Source organism: Ursus arctos, unplaced genomic scaffold, assembly GCF_023065955.2.
Source record: "Ursus arctos isolate Adak ecotype North America unplaced genomic scaffold, UrsArc2.0 scaffold_9, whole genome shotgun sequence".
Lineage (NCBI taxonomy): Eukaryota > Metazoa > Chordata > Mammalia > Carnivora > Ursidae > Ursus > Ursus arctos.
The window spans coordinates 81713892-81719891 of NW_026623111.1; the positions used below are offsets into that span (position 1 = coordinate 81713892).

Sequence of the window (6000 nt, forward strand, 5' to 3'; positions counted from 1 at the left end):
TCACACAATTAGAGGGCTACTCAAACTGAGGCTTCTCAGAGATCCTCTGGAAATAGCCAGTCTTCAGAAGCAGGCAGCTCCCCAAGATTTTCAGAACAGGCAAATTGTGATGGCTAGTGGGCAGTTTCCACACAAGATATTGGGTCAAGACTCCCATTTGATTCTTTTTCTGTTTTGTATCTGCTCAGTTAAAATAATTCTTCTCATTTTCCATAAACCCTTGTTGCCATTCACCCAGAATGACCCCTTTACTCCCGCTTTCTTATTCTAATCATTCTACTAATTATTACCCTTGATAGGTCAGAACATCCCTGACGTCACTCCTGGGTTTCTGACTGCTGGATGTGCCGTCCGTCCGAAGACCCCCCATGGTATGTCCCTCTGGGAACTTCCGATTTCATCAAATGAAATGAATCACCAAGGTTGGACATTCCAACTCCTGTGTCAGCTCCAAACAGAGGCCACTTGTGATGATTCAGGCACACGACTTGGAGGAATTGCTACGTCTGCCCCAAATGAGAACAGTGTTCCCTTTGGTGGGAAGTGCATAAATAGAAAAAGCCTGTAAGAAATCTATCTCTAATGATGGCAAAAGCGGCTGGTAACTCTTGGCATGTCACTTAATCTCTCTACGTTTCAGTGCCTCCCACTAGAATATGGCTTACAGCCCCTGCTCTGCCCCCACCCACCTCAATAGGGCTGACCTGAGGATTACAGGAGATGGTAACAGGTATTGTCCACGAGCAGTAAAGCATCCACCCCATGTAAAGCTAAGAGTGAGCGTCCATCCTCTCTTGCTGTGGAGCCATCCACGTCCCCTCTCTGGATTCCACCACCACCAAGTGTCTACCTTATTCTTGCAGTCGCTCAGTGATTGACCACTTAGGGTGATTATGAAACACCAGTCATTTATTTTATTTTTCTTAAGGCTTTCCTTGTGTTTATTTACTTTTAGCCTCATAACATAATTCTAATAAGTAGGCCACAGTCACATTTCAACATCTCAGAACAGGCAAATGAGACACAGAGGGGTGTACGTAACTTTCTCAGGTGCTCACGGCTCCTGCCTGGAGTCAAGAGTATCACCTGACCCCAAGCAGTGATTCTGAAAACTCTGCCTCTGGCCAAACAACAGGGGGCACCCTACCAATGACCCAGTTGAAGGTACTGTGGGAATGGACTCATTAGGTTCATTCAAGAAGAATGATGCTACTTTATTCAGTGACCCGTATGTAAGAGAAAACCATCAAAATGTGAAGCCACATTCTTCTCTTCTGTATGCAAAGGCAAATGATCAAGTCAGTCAGTATCACTGTAACTCCAGCAGTCAACGTGCATTTCTAACTCAAGAATGGGCTCACCTTTACCAGTAAACAACATCTTTAGCTAACGTACAGACCTTTAGCTGATGTTCGAACCAATATTGGCTGACACAGATCGCTCCCTGAAAGAGTGGTCTCGGATTTTAAAAAGTTAATAGGCATTATTGACAACAGGAGGTTTAGACAAATCTAAGAGTTGAACAGATAACATAGAAAGTTCCCATAACCCACGCCCCCCGACCCCAATTCCTCCACTAATAACATCTTATATGGATGTGGTGCATTTGTTATAATTAGCAAAACAATATCGATACACTTTTATTAACTGGAGGTCTAGAAAGGAATTCAATTTTGAAATATGCCCCAACATGGACGGACCTTGAAAACATATTATGCTCTGTGCGATAAAGCACGGAGAGAAAGACCAATATTGCATGATTCCACTTCAGGGCCCTGAAACCCTGCCACTCCAAGGACTTTGCGGGGAGGCCAAGACAGATGCCTTCCAGGTCTCCAGGGAGTCCAGGGTCTCATCAAGGCATGTGGCCTGTAAACAAGCAGGTGGTGAGCAGAACAGAGAGTGGAGAGCACTCCTCACAGTTTGAGGGGCTGAGGAATTTTTCCTAGGTCGGCTCTGGGATGGCAGGTCCACCAGGAGTTGGCTTGATGGACCCAAACAGGCTCCTGCCTGTTGGTGATGAACAGAAGGGAGGAGAGTGCAGAGCAGAGAGGCCCAGGGGAGGCAAGCTGCTGCGGGTCCGACTGTGGAGCCATGGTCCTCAGGAGGGGCAGTGTGTCCCCCAGGGGACATTTGGGAGGGACTGACTGCAATAGGTAGCTGCAGAAAGGGACCCGGGAGGCCTGGAGGCTGACTGAGCACAGTCCATGGGGACAGTAACCGTTGTCACCACTCTGCCCTTGCTGTCACGGACCCAAGAAGCCCCTCTGCTGATCCAGAGCTTTCTGGGTTCGTGGGGCACACATCTATTGAGTAAACACAAGTTCTTTCTGGACCCCACAACTTCCCGACTTTGAGGCCCACGTCATCTGTCAATGAGCAGGTTGGCTGTCTTCTGTGTTTGTGGATGCCACCGCACCCCACCAGCTCTGGTTTTAATCAGGGCAGGAGCACAGCTGGGTCCCGGGCTGGGTCTGACAGTTGGCATTGCCTCTTCAGACATGCGTGGAGGCGGTCTGGCACAGCCTGGTTGGGAGGCTTGGTCATTCATAACCTCTCATCAACTGCAATCCCTTGAAAACCAAGGAATTTTAGGAGCCATTCAGAGCTGCGGAAGCCCCCCAGAACTGAGAAGATGCACCCCACTGCTTCCTTGGCAGGGGGTTATTATTTGCAGGGGAACCCCCAGGATGGGGGCCACACTGGGGTTTCCTGGGGGTGGGCGCAGAGGAGGGGCCGACAGCAGGGGTCAATGCTGAGCTGGCACCAGCTCCCATTCCCAAAGCTGGGATCTGTGGACAGACAGGATGACTGAGGGGAAAGACATGTAACCGTGGGAGAAGGGCGCACTTGAAGGAACACTCTAGGAGGAGGCACTGCCCTGGGCCCTTGGGAGGATAAGGGGGGGTGGCAGGAGGGGTGAGGAGGAAGAGAAAAAGCAGGGAGCACTGGGCCTGCCCCTCAGGAGCACTGCTTGGTTCCTGCCCTGTTCTCTCAGGTCCAACAGCCCTGGGGAAGATGAAACTGTGTCCACATCTTGGTGGTGGGAAGGATGAAGGGGAACGAGGGTCATGGGGGCCCAGCACTCAGAGTCTCCATCCATCACTACGACTGTGCCCTCCCTCTCAGATGCTGGCAGAGGAGGAAGAATGTTGGGGAAAGAAAGCAGAGCGGTGGTGGCAGGGTGGTGGGAATGCGGGGTCCGAGGGGGGTGACGTGACAAATGTGTGGTCCTCCTGCCCTGCCCACAAGGTACCAGATCCCCTACCGCCCGGCCGGCACAGGCCCCAGCACGTTCATGAGGGTGGAGGTGGGGACCACGGTGAGGCAGTTCACAGCAGCCAAGCTGGCCCTGGAGTCGGCATACATCTTCAGGCTTTTGGCCAAGATGAAACACCACTATGGGCTGCTGCAGGTGGCCACCATCATCACCACTGAGAAGAGACGTACGACTCCGGGGCCCAAGTCCACTGTTGTGGTGCTGTGGGGAGGAGAGCTGCGCCTATATGGGAGCCATGAACTTGCTGGGTCCATGGCTTCCTGGGTCAGGCCCTGCACTGTCGCATGTCTGCACAGCCCGACATTTACCAGAAAGACAGGAATGTCCCAGGCTTAAAGCTGGAGACACGGCTCAGCGAGATTGTGTAACTGGCCCAGGGTGGCTCTGAGTCATCCTGTTGGAGCGCAGCTCCCTGAAGCCAGGCACTTGATTGCTGATGTTCAAAACCAGGTGCCCAGCTCAGCAGGGGCTCAATAAACAAGTTTTCTACCCAGCAGTCATAGGGAGATCTGTCTCCACGGACACTGCTTCCGTTCCAAGCACTGGTGAGATGTTTATTGTACATTGTCTTGGCTTATCCTCACAAAGGCCTGGGAAACAAAGCGCTGTGAGCCCCAGTTCTACAGAAGTGGGGCCCAGACGGATTCAGTCATTTGCCGGGGACACAGCTGTGAGGCCGTGACATGGACACCCTCCACAGACACTCAGTCTCCTCCACCTACAGAAATCTGCTGTGGGTTCCCATCTCAGCGAGCACCTGACATGCCCTCCAGCCTCACTCTGGAATCTGCCTCAGCAGGCTCCCTCCCCAGGGCCGCCCCAACTCCAGGTTGGGAGATCAGGGCCAGACCCAGAGGTCTCAGGGAAGAGGGTGACAGGAAGTTGCTTGCGCACAGAGTAAATGGGTGGGCTCTGGGATTCCCCAAGCATCAGGCTCTGGAGCTGTGTGACCTTAGGCAAGGCCCTTCCCCTCTCTGTTCCCTGCACTCACCTGGTGGCCTCTTGGGAAGCCTGAGGGCCAGAGTGGTCCGCAGAACTCCAGGGACAGAGCTGGTGCCATGGCTGCACTCAGAATGTGAGCCAGTGTCCCCGTGGCCTGCGGGATCACTCTAGGAGAAGATCTAGACAGTCTTAGGGAGGCATGAATTGAGCCCAGAGTGATTGGAAAACCATCCCAAGGGCCGATCCGAAACCTACAAAAGGTAGAAGGCAAAGGAGCCTAGCGTGCACTGAGCCCGTGCCACGCTCTGGCCACCTTCCAGGCACTGCGGCTCACTGCTCTCTCAAATTCCCTCACAAGCAGGCTGAGCAGCTGGGGAAGCTGATGCCCCACAAGGTGGAAGGGCCCACTGAGCTCTGGCACCTGCTCGGAGGCTGCCCCGGCTGGAACACCCAGCTGCTCAGGACAGGGCTGCTTGGCCCAGGCACACGGCTGACCCTTGCGATGGCCAACGGGGGGACGCTGGTGTCCCCCATCTGTGGCTTCGGAGCTTCCAGGGCTCCACACCTTCCGGGGGAAGGCCGTAGCCTGCTGTGAGTCCCCCGACCTCAACCGCCAAGCCTCAGTCCCCCAAGGATGCAGACAAATGCACAGCCCCTCCTCTGACAAGGTTACCTCTACTGCTAACTGGAGGAAGGAAGCCTTGAAGTCACTGGAGACGCCAAAGCTTGAGGTGGGTGGAGAGACAGCCATGCATAGATGGCCCCTGGCTTTTGGCACATAGTGCTGTCTGACCTGCAGCTGCCAGCGCAGGGGTAGGTTTGGTGAGACCGGACACAGGAGCCAGGAGAACCCCTCCTGCAGCTTTGGCCCAGGTCCTCAGGCTCCCTCTTGTCCGGGGCATGCTCAGGGCCCTGAGTGCCTCTCCCTAAAGCTCTTGCCATCTTCCTCAGAGTTGATGCAGCCCCGTAGGGAAATTCAGCACTTTCTAAGGCACAGGGAAAGCCAGGTTTGCTAAAGGTGTGACGTGACTTAAATTAAGATGGAAGCATTATCAGGAGTGCCCTCCAGGAGGCACCCTGGTCCACAGCGGGGCTGCTGCTGATGGGGCTGGGGGATGCATGCCCACACCTCAGCCCACATGCCAACCACCTGCACCACCTGCCTTGGGCCCATAGAGCTTAGGGGATGTCTGCCAGGGACTGTAGACCCCTCAAGCAGAGCTTCACCAATTGCCAGTATGCCCAAGAGGGTGGTCCTTGTGGCTGGTGAGGGGATGCAGGGCTCTTGCTTGGAGGGAGGAGGACCCCGACAGCCCAAGTGTGTGCTCCCAGAGGAGTGCTGACCGCAGTCAGGTGGAAGGGCTCCTCCCGCCATTACCTCAGGGTCGGCGATCATCACTGCTTCATTACCCACCACACATTCTCAACAGGATCAATCATCTTCATGATAAACAATCAATTATTCCTTCCTCTGTGGGGTTCCTCTGCTGCAATTGATGGGACGGGGAGATGCATGCTGGGAATGATCCACGCTCGGGAGCCAGGTCCCCGCTCCCTGCGCTCTGCACTCCCAGTCGCCAGCACTGTGGGGACAGAGTGGCGGTGACATGCCCCGGAGGAGCAGAGTGGGACACCGTCTGTGTTTCAGGCTCGGGTTGGCTTCCAGGAAGAAGGAGTCAGCATGACAGATGCACTGAGCCTGAGATCACAGAGAGAGTCCACAGGGGCCTGGATGTGCTCAGCAGAGCCCAGGTGTCAACTTCGAGATGTTGCAGGGA

The 6000-nt window shown here is 54.4% G+C and overlaps 1 protein-coding gene across 9 annotated transcripts in view; it reads left to right on the forward strand.

Annotated features, from left to right (window-relative positions):
- LOC113249559 (uncharacterized) overlaps positions 1–927 on the forward strand; it is an 83180-nt gene extending 82253 nt beyond the window's left edge. For all 9 annotated transcript variants that reach the window (XM_057309717.1, XM_057309719.1, XM_057309718.1 and 6 more), the window contains one exon: positions 300–927. The gene's annotated coding sequence lies outside the window, so the exon portion shown is untranslated. The remainder of the gene's footprint in view (positions 1–299) is intronic.
- The last annotated feature ends 5073 nt before the right edge of the window (positions 928–6000 follow it).